The following is a 25242-nucleotide window of genomic DNA, read 5'->3' on the forward strand; positions in this document are numbered from 1 at the left end:
AGACCCAGTGCAGCCTTCCTCCACACCTCCCACCAGGCTTTTCAGCTTTGTTCCCCACTCTGTTCACCCTCTTCAAACTTCTACTGTGACTACGTCTAGTCGTGTGGCCCCTATCCCAGCATCTGACTTGGACAACAAAGCTTCTGTTACTGAGCTTCAGCCACAGCCACAGCCACATCTAATCATGTGTCCCCTTATTCTAATAGTGTTGCATCTTGTTTGAACCAAATAACAAATGTGTATCTCTTGGTTTTCTTTGCCTAGAGCCCACAAGAAGATTACCCATCCAATGTTCTCCGACTGCTGCCCGCACTGGACCAGTGAAGACTGGAGGGAGAGTATTTGTGTTGGACCACAAGCGCTGGCCGTCTCCAAAGAAGTCGGCAATTGACGAGCTCCTTAATAAACACAGCGGGCACGAGGACATGATCAAGCTTGTGGTTTGGGAGTATGGCACTCTTGTCCACAAGTCCAGCAAAGACCCCAACAGCATGCTGCATCCAACATCAAAATTGCATATTTCCAAATACATAAAACACAACAGTAAATTTCTCAATACATCATCTTCACTAAATACCAGCCCAGAGAAACTGCAACATACACAGCAGCTTTGTCAGTTGCTAAGCACTACCTCTGCTGTGCCTGTCGTGACACTGCCTGCAGCTATGGTCATTCCACCATCACCACCACCACCACCACCTGCTCATACCCCATTGGAGCAGGAGCAACCACCTCCCGTGTCAAAAAAACTCAAACAAAAACATGTCTGTGCTGTTGTCAACCAAAATCAAAATATCAAGGGGATGGGACATCAATACATGACTTTTATCAGCGGGGCCCTGTCAGATACTTTTATTGCCCCACAAAAGTTTTCCAAAATTATGGTGCAGAAGGTCTGACAAAACCCAAGATGCCATTTCAAGAGTTCAGTCAAACAGACTTCTTCCAGCGAGAGCTCGATGATACAAGAAAGAGGGTGGAGGGAAAAACAGCAGAAGAAGAGGAAGAGGGAGGAATCTCCTCCACCTCCTGTCCGAAAGTGCCGGTTCTGCAGGATGCAGCTAAAGCAGGGTCCGAACAGCCCCCACATCCACACTGGCTTTCCAGGGCAAGCAGGGAAGTACATCTACTGCCCTGCCAAAGTCTTCTCTATCTATAGAGAGAACGGGATGGAAAGAGAGATGAGCTGGAGGGAGTTCCAGGCCTCTCCTTTTTATGAAAAAGAGAAACAACGGCAGCAAAATAAATGAACATTTTTTTTATTATTCATAGCTTGTGATTAGTATTCATTTTTTATTTCTGAGAGTGTTTTTGAGTGTGGCATGGCAACCTGATAAATAAATATTCTTTGTTACATTGCATTGATTTTGTGTTTTATTTCAAGCACTGGTATCAATATAAGCCTGATATGAATAGTTTGGAATCATATAGGGATTAATTGGAATAAAAATATATTGTGGAGAAGAAAATGGTGACTTGACTGATGCTTAGACGGGATTCGGACACCTGACTTCATTTCTCCAAAGTCTCTCTGCTTGTCTGACATCTGTCTCGCATCCTGATTGGCTGGCAGCAAATGTCAACAACACAAGCGCGGCCCGCGCTTGGCAAGTGAGAATTCTACCACTGAACCACCAATGTCACGTGGGGACACACTGTAAGAGAGCAAAATTCAACTGTCAAGTGGATGAGCCTCTGCAAAGTGGCGCTGAATGACAACACATCACAATGTCATACTCTTTGGATTCAAGCACCTTCTGGCGTAATGGGATCCACAACAATCACGTCAGCTGTGGATGCAACGTCAATTCGTTCTTGAAGGGCAAGTGACAAAAAGAAGTACATGGTTCACAAATCAGCTGCCAAAGTTTCACTGACCAAGCACCCAGGCACTGCTGGGATTTGAACCCGCGATCTCCTGTTTACTAGACAGGCACTTTGACCAGCTTAGCCACAGTGCCAGCAGTTCATCTGGTACCAACACAAAAACAGTTCGCCAATGGGGAAAAATGTTCATACAAGGGAGGGAGTCCAAAGTCCAACACATGTGTGAATTGAGAGTCCCTGGGTGGGCTCGAACCACCAACCTCTCAGTTAACAGCCAAACGTGCTGACCAATTGCGCGACAGGGAGTACAACAGCATGACTGCAGTAAGGTTTCACTAAGTGCTGTCCACCTTAACTCTCGGGTGGTCCGGTCTGTTACGTTTCAGGTGTCATTCTGAATACTGCCCTTTCGCAGGAAAAGAGCCTTTGTACTTTTTCAACATGACCTCTAAAGAAAGGTATAAGCTGAGATATACTGCATTGGCCGGGTACCGGACCCGGGCCTCCCGCTTGACAAGTGAGAATTCTACCACTGAACCACCAATGCCATGTTAGGAAACACTGTCGGAGAACAAATTAAATTGTCGAGTGGATGTGCCCCTGCAAAGTGGCGCTGAATGACAAAACATCACAACACACGCACGGGATGCCAGGGGAGGCCGAGTACTAACAGAGCTGAGCGAGAGGGCATAAGAAAAAAAATTGTGACCTTGTGGTGGTTACCCGGCAGCACCAAGGATATGGCGCACGTCTGATGCGTAATGCATGCCAGGTGATGTTCATCTAGCGAGCGGACATTCTTGTGGGGGACAAGCTCAACAGTAGGAATGTTGAGAGAACTGACCAGTCCGCTATCAATGAAGTTCTCGTCCGCCCCAGAGTCAATTAATGCTGTGGTAGGAGAAGCTTCCCCCGCCCAGGATATCGTACCTTCCACCTGAAGTCGGCCCACCAAAGCGGATGACGCAGCCGGTGTGGTCGGAGCGGGCAGTGCCAGCAGCTGGGGAATATCCGTGGTGGAGGAAGAGCGTTGGCGTGCTGGGCGAACTGGACAGCGGGAAATTGTGTGTAGGACTCCCACAGTACAGGCACAGCCACAGGCGTGGACGGTGACTCCTCTCCGCTGACGAAAGGCGACTGGCTCCCAGTTGCATGGGGATGACACTCCCGACGTCAACAGACAGCGCACCGATGCTGGAGCAGGGAGGGAGGAGTGGTGCCGGAAGAGCCCCAGGAGGTGGGATTTGGAGCCGACGTGTGGGTCGGAGAGGCTCCGCCCTCCGCTGTGCACTGCGCTCCCGCAGCCGGTTGTCGAGTCGAATGGATAGCGACAGAGAGCGGCTGGAATGACAAGGCGCTGCGGAGCGCATATCGGGCGAGCCTCAGCCAACAAGTGCAAGATGAGCTGGCCGCTTGGGATGAGACCCAGACGCTGAGGCTCGCCCGATACGCGTTTCGTAGCGCCTTGTCATTCCAGCAGCTCTCTGCCGCTATCCCGGTCAGCGTGTGGTGCTCATAACGCCAAGGTCATGGGTTCTACCCCCCGTACTGGCCACTCTTCTTTATGTGCTCCAGGAACAACATAAGGGCGACAACCCACTGGCCCCCATATCCAACATCACACCACCCACCCACCTGTGAAACACCCTCGACAAGGCCGCTGAAAGACCGGGGAGAGGTAAAGAAAACAGCATGTCAAAGCAGAGTGGCAACAAACCTCTCGGCCACCGAGACTGCAAGAAGCAGATCAATGGGGACAGTGGACTCCATTATCCTCTACCCAAAATTTAGACCTCCAGTGTAGAGAATGCGGACCGTGAAAGGACAACACCCCGGCCCTCATAACCAACAGTACTCCACCACAAGGTAAACAGCATGGCGGCAACAAATGCCCAGCCAAAGCGTCACAGACAGGATTCCAACCTGTGCGGGGAAACCCCATTGGATTTCGAGTCCAACGCCTTAACCTCTCGGCCACCGTGACTCCTTGGAAAAGACCAATGGGGGCAGGTGACCCCATTGTTCTAGAACCAAAATTTTGCTGAAGGATCAGCTGGCAACATGTGCATGGGAGGAAGACACATGGTTTGTGTGAGGGGCTACACAAGTCTTTCCACTTCTAGTTAAAAGCCAGGCACCTCACATTGTTTCCATAAAGTACCAAGGGATTGTCCTGTTGCCCTTGTATTTTGTGGGCAAAAAGGAGGCGTTTGCAAGTGGACCTCAGACCCTATCACTGGTCACCTGAACAGGGACTTGAATCCCGGACACTCAGATCAAAAGTCTAATGTTCAGGTGACTGGCTCAAACTTTGTCTGACCACTCTTTTGTCCAGAAGATATTTGGCTAATGTGGTCTGTTTTCTTAAACCTGCAAATGTCCAAATACACAAGGGTATTGTCTTTGTAGGGAGCATTGTAGTACATGTGACATGTATACTACATATGACATCAGAAATGATGGGTCTTTATTCAACAGAACAAGAACAACATTTCTTTTAAATAACGGCATAGGAGCTGCTGAAACACAGAGAAGGCACTGCTGGGATTTGAACCCAGGATCTCCTGTTTACTAGACATGTCTGTCAAAAAATCACAACAGTATACAGTGTCTTCTCTTAAGGGCCCCTGCTTACCAGTTGATGGGGTTTGACTTGATTCCTTTTAACATAAAAGCATTCCGTCGTCTCTTAATCTATAATCCTGGCTGGCGCTTTTGCAAAAGCTAATATTTTCAAGCAGAGCTTCAAACTGAAATCTGTGACTTGATCAACCTAACTTCTGATCAAATGTGTTAGACCATGGAAGCTGGAATGTGCTTTTGAAAAGTCATTGACACGCAGTTTGCCAATTGGGAACCACACAAGTGCTGTGCAAGAGTGGAGCGCAAACATGAAGGAACAGCGACACTGATGCATCCAGAGAACGTCCCTGGGTGGGCTCGAACCACCAGCCTCCCGGTTAACAGCCGAGCGCGCTGACCGATTGCGCCACAGAGACTCACACCCTGCCAACTTCTGTTCAGTTGAAGCCATACTAACGCATGCTATGCGTCCAGCATGCCCTTTGTTTTGGATGTGACTCGCACCTTCTGGTGTAACAATCGAGGCATTGCAAACCAGGACACCAGCTTTACTCTTTGATGAACGCAAAGTATTTTTGGGTACAATCCAGGGGTCTTGTGTTCTCACGGAAATGGCTCTGTCCTTTTTCAACATGAGTTGAGACGAAATGTATTAAAATAGACAGACTGCATTGGTCACTCAATCAGAATTTCTCAGTTTGCCAATTTCAGACTGCGTGACAAAGAATCAAGTCAAACTCCATCGACAGGATGGACAGGGGACAACAAAGCAGGGAAGATAAGGGATAGGGAGGAGAGGGGAAAGATGCGACCGCCTTTGTTGAGAGCCAGAGAAGAAGCTCTCATCTCTGCAAGGTCAAGTACAGTATGCCAGAAGATTTTACCTTGTGAGTTGTCCTCGTTCAACAGACGCCTGGATAGCTCAGTTGGTAGAGCATCAGACTTTTAATCTGAGGGTCCAGGGTTCAAGTCCCTGTTCAGGCGGTGAAGGGAGGCAGGCCCCTTCCCTGAATAACTTGTTTAAGTAAACCTTTTCGACCAAGCACCTTTGCGATCTTCCAGGACTGTGGGTAAACGCCATTCTCAATAATTAAATTGAAGATACAGTGCGAGGCAGGCACTTTGACCAGCTTAGCCACAGCACCAGCTGTGCATCTGGCACCAACACAAAAACAGTTCGCCAATGGGGAAAAATGTTCATACAAGGGAGGGAGTCCAAAGTCCAACACGTGTGAATTGAGAGTCCCTGGGTGGGCTCGGTTATCAAACTCGCTCCCAAGGAAATGTTGGAACTTGGGAAAGCATTAAGAATGGCAAGAAGTAGGATTCTTAATCCTACTTCTTGCCAAAAGCCTACCCTATGGTAGAAGATAAGATTCGTCCCTCAGTGGGGAAATTTGCAAGGTCCCGCAAGTTCCGCAACAGCAGTGGGAGTACCTCAGTATGTTTACAGACCATGGACTCCTCCTAAATTTAGATACATAGCCTTATCCATGCCAAAACCACACAACAACCTTGACCAAATCCTGACTGACATAACTGACTTGGTACATAATCACCGTCTCAACGGAACTGAATTAGCCCAACTGTTGACATTGACCACAGGCTCCAAGTATGGTGCTTTTTGTACGGCTATTTAGCCAATTTGGCCAAAGGGGAATTCAGAACACCCTCGTGGCCCATTGCCATTTTTATGGTACCTGGCGACTTCAACCAGTGAACTCCACTGTACCGCTTATCCTCATCGACGGACTGTATTCCCCACCCTTTACCAGCATGGGGACATTCCAACCCAAGATGAGAACACACTGGACCAGGTACACAGCAACATAGTACGTGGCACAGACACAGCTTCACCCTACCCCCACTTTTAGCCCGACTGAAAAAGCAGAGAAACCCCTTTGCAGCTGAAATTGCTCAGTTGGGAGAGCGCTGGATTGAATCGCTAAAGGTCCCTGGATGTAGGACCCGACCTTGAGTTCGCGCAAATGTTCACAGCATTAGGTCTGCAAAGTGTTCAGCTGATGCACATTTACTGGAAAGGAAAATGGGCTTTTGTCACGGTAGCCATGCCGACACAAGCTAAAATGTTTCTCCTGCCAGGACAACACCCACATGAAATTCAAGCTTTGCTCGCAGACGAAAAAGAACCAGCTGGAATGAGCAATCTGCACCTCCAAGTCTGAGTTTATGGTTCTTGCCCAGAAAAGCATAGCTCACAGCCGTAATTGTATAGTGGTTCCTACTCTGTGTTGTGGCCGCAGCAACCCCGGCCGATTCAGGGTCATGGCAGGTGTGTGTTGCTTTTGTAATTGTATTGTCTGAAAAGACAAGATTGTCTGTCCACCTGAAGTGTGGTGATGTAAAAATACACTAGTTTTGACCACACCTGTATTTTTAGTAAACATTATTAGCATGCAATGAATCAAAGTATAAGGTACGATGTCGGAGATCAAGAACGCTTTTGTTGGCAAAAAAAGCCATAACATATCATTCCGACAATACGGGTATCAAACCCGCTATTTCTTGCATGTAGAGCAAGAACTCTAGCCTTTGAGTTAAATCCCCCCGCTGCACAGGAAGGCTGCCACAATTTCTGCAACACCAAAACACTAATTAAGATGTGTCATTTTGAGTCAACATGACCATGTCCACAAAGGAGATGAGGTGACCGAGAGGTTAAGGTGATGGACTGCTAATCCATTGTGTTCTGCACGCATGGGTTTGAATCCCATCCTCATCGGACTATACTAATGCACCAGTTTTGACACCACCTGTGTTTTTAGGAAACATCATTAGAATGCAAATAATTAATTGCATTCTTGTGGGGGACAAGCTCAACAGTAGGAATGTTGAGAGAACTGACCAGTCCGCTATCAATGAAGTTCTCGTCCGCCCCAGAGTCAATTAATGCTGTGGTAGGAGAAGCTTCCCCCGCCCAGGATATCGTACCTTCCACCTGAAGTCGGCCCACCAAAGCAGATGACGCAGCCGGTGTGGTTGGAGCGGGCAGTGCCAGCAGCTGGGGAATATCCCTTGTGGAGGAAGAGCGTTGGCGTGCTGGGCGAACTGGACAGCGGGAAATTGTGTGTAGGACTCCCACAGTACAGGCACAGCCACAGGCGTGGACGGTGACTCCTCTCCGCTGACGAAAGGCGACTGGCTCCCAGTTGCATGGGGACGACACTCCCAACGTCATCAGACGGCGCTCTGTGTTTTGTCTGAGTCACGGCTGGTGTGTGTTGCTTTTTGTTGTTTTCTTGCCTGAAAGGACTTCTCGCTCGACCCAATTTTACTCTTGGCGAAACACTGATAATCCAGAACATAGCCTTAAACTGCAGGTGCATTAGTTGGAGGGCTCGTGGCCACCTGGTCACCTGAACAGGGACTTGAATCCCGGACACTCAGATCAAAAGTTTATTGTTCAGGTGATTGGCTCAACCTTTGTCTTGTCTGACCATTAACTATTTTTGTCCAGAAGATATTAGGCTTGTCCATGTGGGCAGTTTAAGACCTCCGTCGATCTTGGAGGTGGCAATTTCGGGACAGGGGCTTCTTCATCTCTGCAAGGTCAAGTACAGTATGCCAGAAGATTTTGCCTTGTGAGTTGTCCTCATTCATCAAGCGCCTGGATAGCTCAGTTGGTAGAGCATCAGACTTTTAATCTGATTGTCCAGGGTTCAAGTCCCTGTTCAGGCGGAGAAGAGTAGACCCCACATTACCAGCATGGGGACATACCAACCCAAGATGAGAACACGCTGGGCCAGGTACACAGCAACATATGTGGCAGAAACACAGCTTCACCCTGGCCCCTCTTTTAGCCTCTACTGAAAAAGCGGAACACCACCTTTGCAGCTGAAATCGCTCAGTTGGGTGACTGCGAGACAACGTTAGAGGAGGTTACAAGCCAAACCTGTCAAGCCGTGATTGTGATTTCATGTTTTGTTGAAGAAAGGCCCATAATTTGTGGAACAATTTTCCCTACAAGGGAGAAACATTTGTCGATTTGGACAATTGTCAATATGCCCCCACTTTGGACGCATCGTCTTGTGTCATTGTTTGGCAACTGCTTCACCAGTCCCCTTAAATGGCTCACCCTTCATAGTGTAGTGGTTAGCACGTTTGCCTTACATGCAAAAGGTCCCTAGTTGGAAACTGGGTGGAAGCAAGGCCGTTCAATTCCTTCTTTCACAAAAAAATCAAGGTGACAAATGGGAAAAAGGATATGTGCTTGATCCCTGAAGGTGTGTACATGGGCATCTGTCCCCAGTTTGGACACATAATCCATATTTCCCGGATGACTGATCGGGTGCGTCACTGGCCTGCACGAAGGGGCTTATCAGAATCAGAAAAGGTTTATTGCCATGTATGATCAAACACATACTAGGAATTTGTTTTGGTGTAGTAGGTGCATACACATCTATTAAAAAAGAATGAGAATACAAAATATGAAATACAAAATATGAAGATACAAAATATACAGAATAACAGTATAAATATATGTACACAGTCTGTTTTTGTTTGTTATTCCGGAAGTGCAGTCTGATTGTTTTTCCTAAGAGTCCAAACTGAGCGTTAATGTAACGTATACAATGAAAGTGTCAAAGTGGCAGGATGAGGCAGAGGTGGGGTGTGAAGAGTGTCATGTGGGGTTCCGGGTCTTGTTGATGAGGCTGACAGCAGACGGGAAGAAACTGTTCTTGTGACGTGAGGTTTTGGTCCTGATGGACCGCAGCCTCCTGCCAGAGGGGAGCGTCTCGAAGAGTCTATGTCCGGGGTGAGAGGGATCGGCCACAATCCTTTCTGCACGCCTCAGGGTCCTGGAGGCGTACAGATCCTGGAGGGATGGGAGATTGCAGCCAATCACCTTCTCTGCAGACCGAATGACACGCTGCAGCCTGCCTTTGTCCTTAGCAGTGGCAGCAGCGTGCCAGATGGTGATGGAGGAGGTGAGGATGGACTCAATGATGGAGGTGTAGAAGTGCACCATCATTGTCTTTGGCAGGCTGAATTTCTTCAGCTGCCGTAGGAAGTACATCCTCTGCTGAGCCTTCTTGATGAGGGAGCTGATGTTCGGCTCCCACTTGAGGTCCTGGGAGATGATGGTACCCAGGAAGCGGGAGGACTCCACAATGTCAATTGTAGAGTCACAGAGGGTGATGGGGACAGGAGAGGCTGATTTCTTCCTGTTGTCCACAACCATCTCCACTGTTTTTAGGGCGTTGAGCTCCAGGTTGTTCAGGTTGCACCAAGTCGCCAGATGGTCAACCTCCCACCTGTAGGCGGACTCGTCACCGTCAGAGATGAGTCCGATGAGGGTGGTGTCGTCCGCAAACTTCAGGAGCTTGACAGACTGGTGACTGGAGGTACAACTGTTCGTGTACAGGGAGAAGAGCAGAGGAGAAAGAACGCAGCCCTGGGGGGATCCGGTGCTGATGGTTCTTGTATCGGAGAAGTGTTTCCCCAGCTTCACACACTGTTTCCTGTCAGACAGGAAGTCTGTAATCCACCTGCAGGTGGAGTCAGGCACGCTCAGCTGGGAGAGCTTCTCCTGGAGCAGAGATGGGAGGATGGTGTTGAATGCAGAGCTGAAGTCCACGAACATGATCCTAGCGTAGGTTCCTGCGGAGTCCAGGTGCTGGAGGATGTAGTGGAGGGCCAAGTTGACTGCATCGTCTACAGACCTGTTGGCTCTGTAGGCAAACTGCAGGGGGTCTAGGAGAGGGTCGGTGATGACTTTGAGGTGAGAGAGCACAAGGCGCTCAAGGACTTCATGACCACGGAGGTCAGGGCGACGGGTCTGAAGTCATTAAGTCCTGTGGTCCTTGGCTTTTTGGGAACAGGGATGATGGTTGCGGTCTTGAAGCAGGCAGGCACGTGGCATGTCTCCAGTGAGGTGTTGAAAATCTCTGTGAGCACTGGAGACAGCTGGTCAGCGCAGTGCTTCAAGGCGGACGGAGACACAGAGTCCGGTCCAGCTGCTTTCCGGGGGTTCTGTCTCCTGAAGAGTTTGTTTACGTCTCTCTCGTGGATGGAAAGAGTCGTCACTGAGGTGGGTGAGGAGGGGGAAGGGAGGGCCATTAAGGCAGGTCTTGGTGGCTGGAGCTGGAGCTGTTGGAAGGTGTCGAGGGGGATGGTTGCTGGACTGTCCTTTTGTCTTTCAAAGCGGCAGTAGAACTCGTTCAGGTCGTTGGCTAGGCGTCGGTCGTTGATGGAGTGGGGGGCTTTAGGCTTGTAGTTGGTGATCTGCCTGAGCCCTTTCCAGACAGACGCAGAGTCGTTAGCTGAGAATTGGTGTTGGAGCTTCTCAGAGTACAGTCGTTTAGCCTCTTTCACCGCCTTGCTAAACTTGTACTTCGACTCTTTGTATTTGTTTATGTCCCCACTCCTGAAGGCCTCCTCCTTCGCCAACCTTAAATGTCTGAGTTTGGCTGTGAACCAGGGTTTGTCGTTGTTGTAACTCACCCTGGTGCGTGATGGAACGCAGCAGTCCTCACAGAAGCTGATGTAGGACGTCACAGCCTCTGTGTACTCATCCAGACTGTTGGTAGCAGTCCTGGGCCCCGTTTCACGAAGCAGGTTTAGTGAAAACTCGGAGTATGTTAACCCTGAAATGAGGGAAACTCTGAGTTTTCCGTTTCAAAAAGGGAGGTAAGTCAAACCAGAGACAGAGGAGTAACTCCAGCCTGTTTCACAGAGAGAGGTAACTTAACCTCGGTGTCAGTTACTATGGCAACAGACTCTGTGAACATAACCTGGTCGGGACCAGGTTTTCTTCAATGAACCTCGAGTTTCTTTCTGTCTCCGGTGTGATTCATTCATTGTTGCGCGTGTTTAAAGCCAGTTTGGTCGTTTTTCATAATCACCATCACCAACAGCAGTAAAATAAACAGAAAGACAAAAAAAAATTTATTTGGTCTTCTTTATTTCCTACAAATAAGAAAAAAAAATGGTTTCTTACTTTTTAATTGTTACAATCATCAACACAATTCACCTATGACCATGCACCCACCTCTAACTTGTGTTTTAATAATTCAATTTCCAGATCCGTTTTAGATATTTTTCTGTTTTTTGTACTGTTTTTAATAAATGCACTTTGTAGATTTCTTTTAGTGGTAGCTGGGAACACATAAGGATGACATTATACAGTTGCACATGAATTCCACTGAATTAACCTCTGGAATTTACTGAATACGTATCTCACTGTGTCAATCTGTGCTGTGGAGGTTGAGGGACCCTCTTCCTGCTGCCCAGCCATGCTCTGCTAAAATGGATAAGAATCCGTTAATACTTCAGTGTAGGCTAAAAGTCACTATAATCCACAAAAGCATGTAAACACATGTGAATGGAGAGGAAATCAGTAACATCAAGATTTTACCTCTGTAGGCCTCTCAGGCTCCCTCTCAGACACCACAGAGAAGGCAGCAGACATTGTGGTCCCATCATCTTCATCATCCTGTTTAGAGTGTTGTGTTTCACTATGCTATACTTTAAATATGGCATCATCTCTGGACTATTGGCTACTTACAGTTAAAGTGGCACATGGATCCACTAGACCAAGTACGCCTTCAGAATCTGTTGAGACAAAAGAAAAACACATGAAAGGGAAATTAACATTGAACTATAGGCCCCAAAAGAAGTTTGAGGCCTAGGCCTATTACATCTTATCAAGGCTGGTGGCTCCTGTGTAATCATGTCCGAGGATGAGGTTCCTCCAGGGATCCCCTCTGCGACTGGTCTCCCGACAGTCTGACTCATGGCCAGCTCCTCTGCCTCGGTCAGACGTGGTGGGGGTGGTCCTCCGCCAGTTTTGCGGGCAGATGCCCGCTTTCTGTTGGCTGAGTAGAAGTTAGATGTTGCTTTTCATATGTCTGATTTAACTGTATACAGGCGAGGACATTTATGTGTGTGAAAACAATATTATGTTGGAGATAATGCACACTGAAACAGCTGCTGAATGATATTTAGTGGTAAACACGATTAAAAAAGGCACCCTGAGTGTTATGCTGAGGGCTTACCTGTTTGAACAATGTTTTTATATTTCATCTTCAGCTGCTTCCACGTTCTTTTTTCGCCGGTGGGATTACATCTAAGTGACATAAATTGTAGCTGTAACACCATTCTACTTGTTTGCATCTGTAGCCTAATATTATTGTGATTACATAAATGTATATAATAAATTTAAACTTACGCATTGACTCGAGCAGTAATCTTCTCCCACGCCGACTCGCGTTCTTTCGCTGCTGCAGCCGTGTTGCTTTTCTTTTTAAAAACGCTTTCAATGTTGCTTTTCTTTTTAAAAACGCTTTCAAATTTGCCGTATGACCGCATTAATATATCCAGTTCCAGAGGACTGAAATACGACGATCTTTTCTTCTCACTCGTTGCCATGGTGAATCGAGGGAACGGGGCTCCATTGATCAGGGCTTTTTAAAGTCGTGGTGCACGCGCTTAACTCAGAGTGAACAAACTCTGTGTTGATTGAACCAATTGAAATCACCTGTTCTGAAACCCGTAAGTCAGAGTTTCCTGTCTCAGAGTAGATCAACTCAGAGTTCAGGGTTAGACTCCAGAGTTGCTTGAACCTGCTTCTTGAAACGGGGCCCTGAACACATCCCAGTCAGTGGAGTCCAAACACGCCTGGAGATCCTCCACAGCCTCACTGGTCCACTTCCTTGATGTCCTCACTACAGGTTTGCAGAGCTTTAGTTTCTGCCTGTACGCAGGAATCAGGTGGACCATGATGTGGTCAGAGAGTCCCAGAGCAGCACGGGGGACGGCGTGATAAGCATCCCTGACTGTAGTGTAACAATGATCCAGAATATTCTCCTCTCTGGTCGGGCATTTGATAAACTGTTTGTATTTAGGGAGTTCGTGGGTGAGGTTGCCTTTGTTAAAGTCACCAAGGACAATAACTAAGGAGTCCGGGTAGGTCCGCTCCACACACAGTATCTGGTCGGCGATCATGCGCTGTGCGCCCTGCACGTTGGCCTGCAGCGGGATGTAGACGCCAACCAGAATGAATGAAGCGAACTCACGGGGTGAATAAAAAGGCTTGCAGTTAATGGTGAAATATTCCAGGTCAGGAGAAAAGTGCTGCTGGATCACTGTCACATCGTTGCACCAACCACTGTTGATATAGAAACAGATTCCTCCACCTTTGGTTTTGCCGGAAAGTTCCGTGTCTCTGTCCGCGCGATGGAGTTGGAAGCCAGCCAGCTGCAGCGCAGAGTCCGGTATTAATCCACAGAGCCACGTCTCAATAAAGCACAAAACCGCAGATGAAGAGAAGTCCCTGCTTTTTCCCAACAGCAGTTGTAGTTCATCTAGTTTGTTGGGAAGTGAACGCACGTTAGAGAGAAATATCCCGGGTAGCGACGTGCGTAATCCCCGCGCACGAGCGCGCCGGCCCGTTTTCCTCTCCTCCGGCGTTTCGCTGCGTGTGCAAGGGTGAGCGCACCTTTGACCAATATATCCAAAATTTCCACTGTTGGAAGCAGAAATTTAGGAAATAAATCCTCTGGTGTTGCTCCCCTGATGTTCATGAGCTCTTCCCTGGTGAAAGAGCTCCCGGTACCGGCGCAAAAAACAGTTTTGTAACATAAAACAAAGCAAAACAATGCGCACCAACACACCGAGGCAGCCGTCCGTGGCGCCATCTTTTAGACGCAGTCCTTCTTGTAGGAAGGAGGTGGCCGCTGTGGTGTCGTTGCATGCAAACAACATCCTCATCCTTGACACAGCGAAGACCAAGGAGGAGAATAATCGTGGATTCGGTCCGCTTACACTGGCAGGATTTCACCAGTCCTGTTGAAAGCCTGGCCACTGGTGTGGTTTCCGTCATGCAGTGGTTCGCCTAACACTGAAGACACTCCTTCGCCGGCGCTGTGGCTTAGTTGGTCAAAGTTCCTGTCTCGTAGACAGGAGATCCTGGGTTCAAATCCCAGCAGTGCCTTGCATATGTGTTTCAGCGACTCCATTTTTTCTCTCCAACATTTCAAGTAAATGTTTTAAATCAGACGTCATGTTCTGTTGAAGAAATATCCATCATTTCTGATGTCATATGTAGCATAAATGTCATATGTACTACAATGCTCTCGACAAAGGCAAAAACATTGTGCATTTGGACATTTGCGGGGCTAAGAAAACAGACCACATTAGCAAAACAAAAGAGGTTCGGGTCTAACATTTAAGGGAAGCGCTCTACTATCTGAGGTAATTCCCCTGCTGCTGCAATGTTGGCAGAGAAGGTCCAGTCACAGAACTATTTTGGTTCCTTTGCTGGAGCACGTCAAAGTGACACTGTCTCTGCCTTGCTGAGTGCAGCCATAAAGCAGTCCCTGGTGGTCTAGTGGCTAGGATTCGGCGCTCTCACCGCCGCGGCCGGGTTCGATTCCCGGTCAGGGAATTGACATTTGGGTAGGTTTTGACTGGAGCTAGGATTTGTCTTCGGCCTTGGTCGAATGGTTGGGGTCATCTTGAAGCACAAACCGTTGTCATCCTGAAGCGACTGACAACAGAAATATAAACAAAACATGGACAACACAATAAGACAAGGTCCTGGGCCCCGTTTCACGAAGCAGGTTCAACCAACTCTGGAGTCTAACCCTGAACTCTGAGTTGATCTACTCTGAGACAGGAAACTCTGACTTACGGGTTTCAGAACAGGTGATTTCAATTGGTTCAATCAACACAGAGTTTGTTCACTCTGAGTTAAGCGCGTGCACCACGACTTTAAAAAGCCCTGATCAATGGAGCCCCGTTCCCTCGATTCACCATGGCAACGAGTGATAAGAAAAGATCGTCATATTTCAGTCCTCTGGAACTGGATATATTAATGCGGTCATACGGCAAATTTGAAAGCGTTTTTAAAAAGAAAAGCAACACGGCTGCAGCAGCGAAAGAACGCGAGTCGGCGTGGGAGAAGATTAGTGCTCGAGTCAATGTGTAAGTTTAAATTTATTATATACATTTATGTAATCACAATAATATTAGGCTACAGATGCAAACAAGTAGAATGGTGTTATATCTACAATTTATGTCACTTAGATGTAATCCCACCGGCGAAAAAAGAACGTGGAAGCAGCTGAAGATGAAATATAAAAACATTGTTCAAACAGGTAAGCCCTCAGCATAACAGTCAGGGTGCCTCTTTTTAATCATGTTTACCACTAAATATCATTCAGCGGCTGTTTCAGTGTGCATTAACTCCAACATAATATTGTTTTCACACACATAAATGTCCTCACCTGTATACAGTTAAATCAGACATATGAAAAGCAACATCTAACTTCTACTCAGCCAACAGAAAGCGGGCATCTGCCCGCAAAACTGGCGGAGGACCACCCCCACCACGTCTGACCGAGGCAGAGGAGCTGGCCATGAGTCAGACTGTCGGGAGGCCAGTCACAGAGGGGATCCCTGGAGGAACCTCATCCTCGGACATGATTACACAGGAGCCACCAGCCTTGATAAGATGCAATAGGCATAGGCCTCAAACTTTTTTGGGGCCTATATTTCAATGTTAATTTCCCTTTCATGTGTTTTTCTTTTGTCTCAACAGATTCTGAAGGCGTACTTGGTCTAGTGGATCCATGTGCCACTTTAACTGTAAGTAGCCAATAGTCCAGAGATGATGCCATATTTAAAGTATAGCATAGTGAAACACAACACTCTAAACAGGATGATGAAGATGATGGGACCACAATGTCTGCTGCCTTCTCTGTGGTGTCTGAGAGGGAGCCTGAGAGGCCTACAGAGGTAAAATCTTGATGTTACTGATTTCCTCTCCATTCACATGTGTTTACATGCTTTTGTGGATTATAGTGACTTTTAGCCTACACTGAAGTATTAACGGATTCTTATCCATTTTAACAGAGCATGGCTGGGCAGCAGGAAGAGGGTCCCTCAACCTCCACAGCACAGATTGACACAGTGAGATACGTATTCAGTAAATTCCAGAGGTTAATTCAGTGGAATTCATGTGTAACTGTATAATGTCATCCTTATGTGTTCCCAGCTACCACTAAAAGAAATCTACAAAGTGCATTTATTAAAAACAGTACAAAGAACAGAAAAAGAAATGGTGCTGCTGGACCGCCAGATAACTAAAACGGATCTGGAAATTGAATTATTAAAACACAAGTTAGAGGTGGGTGCATGGTCATAGGTGAATTGTGTTGATGATTGTAACAATTAAAAAGTAAGAAACCATTTTTTTTTCTTATTTGTAGGAAATAAAGAAGACCAAATAAAATTTGTTTTGTCTTTCTGTTTATTTTACTGCTGTTGGTGATGGTGATTATGAAAAACGACCAAACTGACTTTAAACACGCGCGTCAATGAATGAATCACACCGTGTGTAGCGTAAGAGGGCGGAGACAGAAAGAAACTCGAGGTTCATTGAAGAAAACCCGGTCCCGACCAGGTTATGTTCACAGAGTCTGTTGCCATAGTAACTGACACCGAGGTTAAGTTACCTCTCTCTGTGAAACAGGCTGGAGTTACCTCTGTAGGCCTCTCAGGCTCCCTCTCAGACACCACAGAGAAGGCAGCAGACATTGTGGTCCCATCATCTTCATCATCCTGTTTAGAGTGTTGTGTTTCACTATGCTATACTTTAAATATGGCATCATCTCTGGACTATTGGCTACTTACAGTTAAAGTGGCACATGGATCCACTAGACCAAGTACGCCTTCAGAATCTGTTGAGACAAAAGAAAAACACATGAAAGGGAAATTAACATTGAAATATAGGCCCAAAAGAAGTTTGAGACCTAGGCATATTGCATCTTATCAAGGCTGGTGGCTCCTGTGTAATCATGTCCGAGGATGAGGTTCCTCCAGGGATCCCCTCTGTGACTGGCCTCCCGACAGTCTGACTCATGGCCAGCTCCTCTGCCTCGGTCAGACGTGGTGGGGGTGGTCCTCCGCCAGTTTTGCGGGCAGATGCCCGCTTTCTGTTGGCTGAGTAGAAGTTAGATGTTGCTTTTCATATGTCTGATTTAACTGTATACAGGTGAGGACATTTATGTGTGTGAAAACAATATTATGTTGGAGTTAATGCACACTGAAACAGCTGCTGAATGATATTTAGTGGTAAACATGATTAAAAAGAGGCACCCTGACTGTTATGCTGAGGGCTTACCTGTTTGAACAATGTTTTTATATTTCATCTTCAGCTGCTTCCACGTTCTTTTTTCGCCGGTGGGATTACATCTAAGTGACATAAATTGTAGCTATAACACCATTCTACTTGTTTGCATCTGTAGCCTAATATTGTGATTACATAAATGTATATAATAAATTTAAACTTACGCATTGACTCGAGCAGTAATCTTCTCCCACGCCGACTTGCGTTCTTTCGCTGCTGCAGCCGTGTTGCTTTTCTTTTTAAAAACGCAGTATGACCGCATTAATATATCCAGTTCCAGAGGACTGAAATATGACGATCTTTTCTTATCACTCGTTGCCATGGTGAATCGAGGGAACGGGGCTCCATTGATCAGGGCTTTTTAAAGTCGTGGTGCACGCGCTTAACTCAGAGTGAACAAACTCTGTGTTGATTGAACCAATTGAAATCACCTGTTCTGAAACCCGTAACTCAGAGTTTCCTGTCTCAGAGTAGATCAACTCAGAGTTCAGGGTTAGACTCCAGAGTTGGTTGAACCTGCTTCGTGAAACGGGGCCCTGGACTGAGAATGCTGTCAGGACTGGGTTTAGGGTGAGACAGAGCATTTGTCGGATGCTCAGGGATAGATCCTTGTTAGAATCCTTGTCAGATTCGGCGCTCTCACTGCCGCGGCCCGGGTTCGATTCCCGGTCAGGGAATTGACATTTGGGTAGGTTTTGACTGGAGCTAGGATTTGTCTTCGGCCTCAGTCGAATGGTTGGGGTCATCTTGAAGCACAAACCGTTGTCATCCTGAAGCGACTGACAACAGGAATATAAACAAAACATGGACACACAATGGACAACACAATAAGACAAGGTCCTCGACTGAGAATGCTGTCAGGACTGGGTTTAGGGTGAGACACAGCATTTGTCGGATGCTCAGGGATAGATCCTTGTTAGAATAAAATGTAGATAGAATGAACATAGCATCAGTTATCACCCTTATATCCATTTGCTTAGACAATAGAAAGAGTGTTTGAATGTGCTGAAGAAGAAATGTTCCTGTGACCCTGATCAGAGACCCCCAGCAACCCCCACCGCAACCCTGCAGATGTTCACGTTAATCCTGCAAGAACGTGTCAAGATAAGAACTCATAAAACAATAAAAGTAATTCCTCTCATATACACACACATACACATAGAGAAACAAATACAGCTCGTGCAACTGCCACCCCTAGACCCCTAGAGTTGCATGACCATGTAGTAGGGACCCCCGAAAGAGAATAAATAAAGAGGAGTTTGAACTGCATACTCAGTGGAGCGGCATGTAACTGGGTATGTGGTGTCACTCTCCTCGCTGCGAGTAACTTTGAATATTGTTGTCTGTCTCTTCTGTATTTCTGCATTTAAGTGTTTTTACAAGTGTCACAGGAGTTTGACCCTGACAACCCACTGACTCACAACGACCTTGCACATCTACTCGTGTCAGGGTTAAACATATTGGCCTCTCATGTTACATGGTGTGACTAGGGACGTGGAGTCAGTACTTCAGTCTCCGCATTGAACGTCTGCAGCAACTGCCCTAAGCCACTTGCTGCCGCTGCCTTTGCTCAGAATGAAGTCACAAGAGTGCCACACAGACTGACTCCTTGAGATAACCAGAGTCATGTCTCTGAATTTGGACACAGGTCAAGTGGCTGGGCTTGTTGTGGGCGACCTGATGAGACCACCACTCAGCATGTGGCATGTGCGAGAGACTAGTCCGGGCGGGACCGGTGCAACTCATACTTACCTGCCAGGGGAGATACCATGATCAAGAAGGTGGTTCACCCAGGGCGAGGCTCAGCCATTGCACATGGGTTGAGCTGACCTCTGCGAATTCCCCAAATGCGGGAATCTCTACTGCATAATTTGTGGTAGTGGGGGACTGCGTTCGCGCTCTCCCCTTATCCCGTGTTTAAAACAAGAGGCAGGCGCAGCACCGCGCTGAACTCCTTGGCTTGCGAGTGCAGCCAGACCGAGCAAGAAACGACCAGCCCAGCACTACCAATGCTTGCTGGAAAGGTCTGCCCGTCCACGGGAGACAACCAACCAGCCGTGAGGCCGATCTGCTCTCAGTCAGGAAACCTCAATGAGAAACGGCAACAAGACAGAGAAAGGGGCATCGGCAACCATTTCGATTGATCTGAGTCTAAAGTTCAAGGTTTGCTCGCAGGCAAATTTGAAGCAGCGAGAATGAGCAATCCGCACCTCTGAGTAGGAGTTCATGGTTCTCACCCAAAAAAACGATAGCTTGTAGCCGTAATCGTGTTGTTGTTTGTATTCTGTTTTGTTCTGTTCTGTGTTTTGTCTGAGTCACGGCTGGTGTGTGTTGCTTTTTGTTGTTTTCTTGCCTGAAAGGACTTCTCGCTCAGCCAAAGCAAAGCCAGGTAAAAACGCGTAATCATTTGTCCCTTTGTTGGAATAGTTGCATCTTGTGCCTGTAGTGACACTGCCTGCAGTGATGGTTATTTCACCACCACCACCTGCTCATACCCCGTTGGAGCAGCAGCAACCACCTCCTGTGCCAAAAAACTCAAACAAAAACCATGTCTGTGCTGTGGCCAACCAAAATCAAAATATCAAGTGGATGGGACATCAACCACGACGTTCATCAACAAGGCCCTGTCAGATAATCTTATTGCTGCAGAAGGTCTGACAGACCCTAAGATGCCATTTAAAGATTTCAGTCAAACAGACTTCTTCCAGCGAGAGGTGGATGAGACAAGAAAGAGAGTGGAGGAAAAACAGCAGAAGAAGAGAAAGAGGGATGAATCTCCTCCACCCCCTGTCCGAAAGTGCCTCTGCAGGATGCAGCTGAAGCAGGATCGGAAAAGCCCCTGCATCCACACTGGCTTCAGAGAAGTACATCTACTGTCCTGCCAAAGTGTTCTCCATCTATAGAGAGCACAGGATGGAAAAAGAGATGAGCTGGAAGGAGTTCCAGGCCTCTCCTTTCTATGAAAAGGAGAAACAAAGGCGGCAAAATAAGTGAACAATGTGTATATTCATTATTCATAACTGCTTACATGTAGATTTTTTTTATTATTATTGAGAGTGTTCTTGAGTGTGGCAACCTGATAAATAAATATTCTTTGTTACATTGCATTGATTTTGTATTTTATTTCAAGCACTGGTATCAATATAAGCCTGATAGGAATAATTTGTAATTATATAGGGATTAATTGGAAAAAAATAATATTGTGGAGAAGAAAACTGTGACTTGACTGATGCCTTAGACGGGATTCAAATACCTGACTTCTCCAAAGTCTCTCTACCACTCTTCTACTCTTCTACCACTGAACCACCAATGCCACATGGGGTTGCACTGTCGGAGAAAAAAAATTAAACTGTCAAGTGGATGAGCCTCCGCAAAGTGGCGCTGAATGACAAAACATCACAATGTCATACTCTTTGGGTTCAAGCACCTTCTGGCGTAATGGGATCCACAACAATCATGTCAGCTGTGGATGGACCATTGACTCGTTTTTGAAGGGCAAGTGAGGAAAAGAGGTACGTGGGTCAGAAATCAGTTCCCAAAGTTTCACGGACTAAGCAGCCAGGCACTGCTGGGATTTGAACCCAGGATTTCCTGTTTACAAGACAGGCACTTTGACCAGCTAAACCACAGCGCCAGCCAAGCAAGTCACCCTGGCAATGCTGCCTTTACTCTTCTAGACATTAACGGCTCCAACATTGAGACGACGCCATTTGTCGTGTGTCATTCGGTCAGCAGGGGGAGAATCCCGTATATTTGGCACCAATACAAAGGGTTTACCAATTGGGAAGAATGCAAGGGCTCTCCAAAAGAGGCTCTCCAACACAAGTGTCACACAATGGTCTAGAAATGGTCCCTGGGACTGACACAAATAACTAGGCTGTTAATCTGGACTGTTAGAATAAAATGTAAATTCAATTATTATAGTGTTAAGTTATCACCCTTATATCTGTTTATAGACAATAGTCTTGAATGTTTTAAAGCAGGAACATTCCATGACGCTGACCAGCAACTCCCAGCACCACTAATCTTGCAGGTGCCTGGGAATGCCAGCAGTGGCCTTGAAGATGTTCCTGTTCATCATGCAAAATGGGCCAAGATAAGAATACATGCACAAAAAGTAATTATTCTCACATACACACACACATACACAACAAGTACAGCTCGTGCAACTGCTTGCTTCCCCCTCCCCTTAGTGTTGCACGACCATGTATTAGGGACCTCCTAAAGAAAATAAAAAGAGAGGAGCATGAATGGCATCCTCAGAGTGGAGCGGCATGTCACTGGGTTTGTTTTTTCACTTTCTTCGCTGCGAGAAATTTTGAATTTTGTTGTCTGTCTCTTCTGTAATTCAGTGTTTTTACAAGTGTCCCAGGAGTTTGAACCTGACACTAACGTAAAATAATAACGTACAGAGTGTATGAATGCCTTTTAAAAAAGTGGGCTCTGGAGGGTCAGGATGGCCGAGCAGTCGAAGGCGCTGCATTCAGGTTGCAGTATCTAATGAGGCGTGGGTTTGAGTCCCACTTCTGACAGCTTCTTGCATCTTGAAGTGGCGTCACCCTTCATTCTAAAGTGGCCGAGGCTGCTCCTCCTGGGCAGTAAACCAGGGGTGCTTTTCAACATGACTGCTGCTGAAAAGTATACAAAGCAGACCTATTGCATCCTGGGGTCTTGCGTTTCTCCAGAAAACAGTCTTTGTTCTTCAACATGACCTCTGATAAAAAGTATGAAAACCAGAGTCATGGAAATACCAGTAGAGGACTGCTGGAATTAGAACCAAGGAGCCCCTCTTTGCTTGGCATGTAATTTGACCAACTAAAGCATAGTGCCTGTGAAGCATGCAAACTTGACAATGATGCCTTTAGTAAAAAAGGAAATCCTGTGCATCTGGCACCGACACAAAAACAGTTCACCAATGGGAAAAAATGTTCATACAAGTGAGGGAGCCCAAAGCCAAACACATGTGTCAATTGAGCGTCCCTGGGTGGGCTCGAACCACCAACCTCTCAGTTAACAGCCGAACGCGCTGACCAATTGATCCATAGAGACTACATCCGCATCACTGCAGTAAGGTTTCAGTAAGTTTCCACTTCTGACAGAAATTTGCAAATACTCAAGTGCTGTCCACCTTAACTCTCAGGTGGTCCGGACTGTTACTTTTCAGGTGTCATTCTGAGTTCTGCCCTTTGGCAGGAAAAGAGCCTTTGTCCTTTTTCAACATGAGCTCTAGGTAAAAGCTTAGATATACTGTATTGGCCGGGAATCAGACCCGGGCCTCCCGCTTGGCAAGCGAGAATTCTACCACTGAATAACCAATGCCTGCCTAAGGTGCCTTCCTTTTAACTGGAACTGGAAAGGTTTGTGTAGCCCCGCACACAAACCATGTGTCTTCCTCACATGCACACCCAATGTGGGTCTCAAACCCAGGACCCTGAGAGTAAGAGTCTCATGCTCTACCCACTGAGCTAACCAAGCCTGTTTCTGTTGTAGATATAATTTTTTGTTTTTCTTTTTTATCGATGTGGCCATCTTCAAGTTTGATCAATTCCACAGACAACCTTGTTTCAGAAGGAGCGAGACTTTCAGTCATCTGTAGTTGTACAGACTCTGACTCGGGCCACATCTTTGTACCCAACATTTCCAATTTATGATCACTCTGCAACCGCCCCCTCTCTTGGGGAACTATTGACTCGACTCAATTAAATGACACACTCAAGCCAAAAGACCATAGTTGGAATCCTCCCAACCCCGTTGACATATCACCGAGTATGTCCACACCCCGAGGTTATCAAACTCGCTCCCAAGGAAATGTTGGAACTCGGGAAAGCATTAAGAATGTCTTTCAAGAAGTAGGATTAAGTGTCCTACTTCATGCCAAAACCTACCCTTTGAAGTAGAAGGAAAAGCCTACCCTATGGTAGAAGATAAGATATGCCTTTATTCGTCCCTCAGTGGGAAAATTTGCAAGTTCCCGCAAGTTCTGCAACAGCAGGGGGAGTATCTCAGTATGTTTACAGACCATGGACTCCTCCTGAATTTAGATACATAGCCTTATCCATGCCCAAACCACACAACAACCTTGACCAAATCCTGACTGACATAACTGACTTGGTACATAATCACCGTCTCAACGGAACTGAATTAGCCCGACTGTTGACATTGACCACAGGCTCCAAGTATGGTGCTTTTTGTACGGCCATTTAGCCAATTTGGCCAAAGGGGAATTCAGAACACGCTTGTGGCCCATTACCATTTTTATGGTACCTGGCGACTTCAACCAGTGAACTCCATCCATTTTCTGTCCCGCTTATCGTGATCAACGGACTGTATTCCCCACCCGTTACCAGCATGGGGGCATTCCAACCCAAGATGAGAACACACTGGACCAGGTACACAGCAACATAGTACGTGGCACAGACACAGCTTCACCCTACCCCCACTTTTAGCCCAGACTGAAAATGCAGAGAAACACCTTTGCAGCTGAAATTGCTTATTTGGGAGAGCGTTGGACTGACTATCTAAAGGTCCCTGGTTCAATCCCAGTTTTCAGCACAATCGCTGTTTGCATCGTGAGTTGGCAAATAGTTTGTAAAGGGGTGACTTTGTTCTCTTGATTTCATCAACATCGATCACAACAACACAGCCAGACAATTACATATTAAGACCAGACAAGTGCAGTTGGGAGGTGACATACAACAAATGTTCACAGCATTAGGTCTGCAAAGTGTTCAGCTGATGCACATTTACTGGAAAGGAAAATGGGCTTTTGTCACGGTAGCCATGCCGACACAAGCTAAAATGTTTCTCCCGCCAGGACAACACCCACATGAAATTCAAGCTTTGCTTGCAGACGAAAAAGAACCAGCTGGAATGAGCAATCTGCACCTCCAAGTCTGAGTTTATGGTTCTTGCCCAGAAAAGCATAGCTCACAGCCGTAATTGTATAGTGGTTCCTACTCTGTGTTGTGGCCGCAGCAACCCCGGCCGATTCAGGGTCATGGCAGGTGTGTGTTGCTTTTGTAATTGTATTGTCTGAAAAGACAAGATTGTCTGTCCACTTGAAGTGTGGTGATGTAAAAATACACTAGTTTTGACCACACCTGTATTTTTAAGATTAAGATTAAGATATGCCTTTATTCGTCCCTCAGTGGGGAAATTTGTATTGCACAGCAGCAAGAGTACAGAGTCAGTTAAGCAGTACAAAATACACAATATAGAAAAATAAACAATATAAACGACCCAAGTATTAACAAAAATCAACAGTTTTTCCTAGAGTTATATACAATACAGTATGTAGATAATATGAGACGAGATGAGATATATGACCAGTCTATACACTGAGATCTTGTTAGAGAGTTAATATGAGGCATTATGGAAATACTTCACATAGAACTTAGTATATTGCATTTAGAGCCCTTAATATTGCACATGGAGGTTGATCAGATATTGCACAGTGAATGGGATCTGGAGTAACTATACTGACTATAAAAGCAAGTAGTACACAGATGTACATAGCAGTGTAGAAGTCTATCGGGAGCGGTGCTGGTTGTACAGCCTGACAGCTGCAGGAAGAAAAGACCTGCGATATCGCTCCTTCACACACTTGCACACTGGTCCAGATTCACAAAAAAGTCGATCAAAACTAATTTTTGAGTGAATTCATTGTAAATCAGCATGAA

The 25242-nt window shown here is 46.5% G+C and overlaps 2 long non-coding RNA genes and 9 other non-coding genes across 11 annotated transcripts; 7 read left to right on the plus strand and 4 right to left on the minus strand.

The window, feature by feature from the left end:
• Positions 1 to 3729: 3729 nt before the first annotated feature.
• Positions 3730 to 3811, minus strand: trnas-cga (transfer RNA serine (anticodon CGA)). Its single transcript has one exon. It is a non-coding gene; the product is annotated as a tRNA-Ser (tRNA).
• Positions 3812 to 4752: 941 nt separating this feature from the next.
• On the minus strand, positions 4753 to 4826 carry trnan-guu (transfer RNA asparagine (anticodon GUU)). The gene has a single exon. It is a non-coding gene; the product is annotated as a tRNA-Asn (tRNA).
• A 495-nt stretch (positions 4827 to 5321) lies between these two features.
• trnak-uuu (transfer RNA lysine (anticodon UUU)) lies at positions 5322 to 5394 on the plus strand. The gene has a single exon. It is a non-coding gene; the product is annotated as a tRNA-Lys (tRNA).
• A 1677-nt stretch (positions 5395 to 7071) lies between these two features.
• On the plus strand, positions 7072 to 7153 carry trnas-gcu (transfer RNA serine (anticodon GCU)). The gene has a single exon. It is a non-coding gene; the product is annotated as a tRNA-Ser (tRNA).
• Positions 7154 to 8036: 883 nt separating this feature from the next.
• trnak-uuu (transfer RNA lysine (anticodon UUU)) lies at positions 8037 to 8109 on the plus strand. The gene has a single exon. It is a non-coding gene; the product is annotated as a tRNA-Lys (tRNA).
• Positions 8110 to 14291: 6182 nt separating this feature from the next.
• On the plus strand, positions 14292 to 14365 carry trnat-cgu (transfer RNA threonine (anticodon CGU)). The gene has a single exon. It is a non-coding gene; the product is annotated as a tRNA-Thr (tRNA).
• A 382-nt stretch (positions 14366 to 14747) lies between these two features.
• Positions 14748 to 14818, plus strand: trnae-cuc (transfer RNA glutamic acid (anticodon CUC)). The gene has a single exon. It is a non-coding gene; the product is annotated as a tRNA-Glu (tRNA).
• Positions 14819 to 15359: 541 nt separating this feature from the next.
• LOC131101727 (uncharacterized) lies at positions 15360 to 16600 on the plus strand. Its single transcript, XR_009119282.1, has 4 exons — positions 15360 to 15530; positions 15712 to 16020; positions 16093 to 16170; positions 16288 to 16600. It is a non-coding gene; the product is annotated as an uncharacterized LOC131101727 (long non-coding RNA).
• Positions 16601 to 16807: 207 nt separating this feature from the next.
• On the minus strand, positions 16808 to 17834 carry LOC131101729 (uncharacterized). The gene is made up of 4 exons (XR_009119284.1): positions 17728 to 17834; positions 17558 to 17628; positions 17068 to 17376; positions 16808 to 16995 (listed from the first exon to the last, which is right to left on the minus strand). It is a non-coding gene; the product is annotated as an uncharacterized LOC131101729 (long non-coding RNA).
• A 1473-nt stretch (positions 17835 to 19307) lies between these two features.
• On the plus strand, positions 19308 to 19471 carry LOC131102436 (U1 spliceosomal RNA). Its single transcript, XR_009119432.1, has one exon. It is a non-coding gene; the product is annotated as a U1 spliceosomal RNA (small nuclear RNA).
• Positions 19472 to 21123: 1652 nt separating this feature from the next.
• On the minus strand, positions 21124 to 21197 carry trnat-ugu (transfer RNA threonine (anticodon UGU)). The gene has a single exon. It is a non-coding gene; the product is annotated as a tRNA-Thr (tRNA).
• Positions 21198 to 25242: the final 4045 nt, after the last annotated feature.

Source organism: Doryrhamphus excisus, chromosome 14 (genome assembly GCF_030265055.1).
Source record: "Doryrhamphus excisus isolate RoL2022-K1 chromosome 14, RoL_Dexc_1.0, whole genome shotgun sequence".
NCBI classification, from domain to species: domain Eukaryota; kingdom Metazoa; phylum Chordata; class Actinopteri; order Syngnathiformes; family Syngnathidae; genus Doryrhamphus; species Doryrhamphus excisus.